Source organism: Rhagoletis zephyria, unplaced genomic scaffold (assembly GCF_001687245.7).
Source record: "Rhagoletis zephyria isolate East Lansing unplaced genomic scaffold, Rhagoletis_zephyria_1.1 Rzeph_scaffold_02987, whole genome shotgun sequence".
NCBI lineage: Eukaryota > Metazoa > Arthropoda > Insecta > Diptera > Tephritidae > Rhagoletis > Rhagoletis zephyria.
Genome location: NW_016160071.1, coordinates 62897 through 65728, shown reverse-complemented (window position 1 = coordinate 65728; position 2832 = coordinate 62897).

Here is a 2832-nt window from a genome sequence, read left to right as displayed (position 1 = left end):
TATTTCATATCAATAATTGCATTAAGAACGATATTTCTTGCACCCACTTGATTAAATAGGAAAACTCTTTCACTTAATTTTATTTATTTGTAACGCACGCGAAAAGTTGAGAGTTGGCCATCTTTTTGCTTTATGTTGGCGTGAGCGTTGCCGAATTTTGGCTATGTGGACGGCTGCATTTGAGTTCATGTATTCATAGTCAGCTGTTGAAGCGACGCCAACGCCAAAGTTCTATGTGGACGGGCCTTAAGTGCTATTTTCCATTTTTGTATTTTACAAAATTTGCTTCCGCATGTAAACTAACAACAGCTGTTATTTAAAATTGACTTCTTGCACATTTCTGTTATTATTTTTTTCTTTATGTTTCGTCTTCATAATATTTGTTTACTTTTGGTTAATTTCAAAGAAAATAACTTGGCGCGCTTCATCTTGTCAGATCTTGTGTAGTTGGATCATGGGAACTACTATTAAATTGCGGGAGCACTGGCCATCTTCACTTTCCCATACCCTGTGCAAACAGCCAGATAGTGCTAGAAAACGATCGATAGTGTATACATTCGATGCATAGCCTAAGAAAACTTCGTAGTTCTTGCAGGTTCATAGGTCTTGGTCAATCCTTCTGCTTCTATCTTTCCTTCGAAGTACAGTTGCCCTCCGTTGTCACCTTGTGTCCTAAGTACTTCACCTCCTTCCTGAACAATGAGCACTTTTTAGGACTTAGCTTCAGACCAGCGCCAGCTATCCTCTGGAAAACTTCTTCCAAATTGTTAAGGTGCTACTCAAAGCTTTTACACAATACAACAATGTCGTCTAGATACACCAAGCACATTTTCCAATGCTGTCGATTGAGCACATGGTCCAGAAGCCTTTCAAAAGTGGAAAGAGCGTTGCATGATCCAAAGGGCATCATCGTAAATTGTCAAAGACCATCTCCAACGCTGAACCGCTCTGAAGGTCAAGCGTTGAGAACCATTACGTGGCAGTCAACGAGTCCAGAGTATCATAAATCCTGGGCAGTGGATAGCTGTCCTTCTTCGTCACATCATTTAGTTTCCAGTAGACTACGCAGAACCGTATTTACCAACCTTTTTCTTCACCAGTACTACCGGCGAACTCCATGGACTCACTGATGGTTCAATAACACCACTGTCGTTCATTTCTTTTTTAATTTGGCAGTATCAATGCGATGTTTCACAACATTAGTCCTACCTGGTTTGTTGCGGTTCTTGTCGAATATGTTGAAGTATCTGCGGAGAAGTTCCCTGGCCTTATGCTGGTATTTCCCTTCAAACCCTTCCGTCCATGCATTGATGTCTTCCGAAATGTCAATGTGTAACTTTTGTCGGCTGGTCTACTTAGGAGCGCCGCACAGTGGCCAAAAAAGGTTGCTGTGGACAAATCAATTTTGAGAGCCCAAATATGAACCGATTTCAAGTTGCTTATTTTTAAATAAAAGATAATAAAATTTCCCGTCGATCTATTCTAGACGATTTTTAAAAAAAAGCTCTGGTTTTTTATTTATTTATGTTCAAAAATTAAAGAAAAAAATTTTACGTTTGAATGCTTCCAATTTTTTGGAAAATATTTGAAATTAATTTGAAATTTCTGCAATTATTTAAGAAATTATTCATAAACAGTTTTCCATAGGATAGATTAAATTAAAAAATGTTTCACTTTTGTTATATATACTAATATATATTTTGAAAGCCGTTTTTCTCGTTTTGTTTTTGAATTTCTCACACCACATACACATTCTAATGTGAGAAATTCAGTTTGTATAGGAGGTGCTACGCCCCCTTTTTCAATAACTCCCATTTTTCCATGAGTTTGGCGTTGATATTATATATCTCTATACTAAGTTGCAGCACTCTACGATGAATACTTCCAGAGATATGTTGTGTGAAAACTTTAGTTTGTATGGGAGGTGCCACGCTCCCTTGATATATCGAAATTATTATTCTTCTTCTATTATCCTCCTTTGAGGGTCTAGAGTCGTTGTCCAAAATTTTTAAAATATCGGTACAGCTGTTCTCGAGTTTTTCGATTAAAAGAAAACAGCTTTCAAAATATATCAGTATAGATGGCAAATTAAAAATGTTTCCTATGGAAAAATGTTTATGAATAGTTTTTTAAATAATTGGAGGCATTTGAAATTAATTTCAAGTATTTTCCAAAAAATTGCAAGCATTGAAACGTAAACATTTTTTTCTTAAATTTTTCAACATAAATAAATAAAAAACTAGAGCTTTTTTAAAAGATTGCCACGGATATATCGATGCGAAATTTAAGTATTTAAAAATAGAAACTTGAAATCAGTTCATATTTGGGCTCTCAAAATAGATTAGTCCACAGAAACGTTTCTTTCCCGTACGCAACGCGGGATCCCGCGGGTGCCCAAAACAGCCCAGAAATCATTCCCCTACTCAACAAAATGGGTAATATAGAGCGAAAATTGGAACGTATTGGATCGTAAATGTCTTCTTCTTCCTGCCCGAAACAGCCCAGACTTTTTCTCCGGGTAAAAATGGATAAAGTGTCAAAGTGCATATCAGCTGTTTTGTGTTTACATATCGCCTGCATTTACTTGGTACCTGTTGATGTGTTTTCAATCTTTTTATACCTGAAATTGAGTAGTCCACTTGCAAACAGCGTTATGTGATTTTATAATAGTAAGCCATAAATTAAAGAAAACATCTAAAAAAAACAAGTAACATCCAAAGTGTATATTTCCTTTTATTATCTGGAAATTAGAACAATTTTGACAAACTGTATCAATGTGCACTTTTATTCGAAACCTAAATGTTTCAGTACCGAGTATCGTCTCGACTGTGA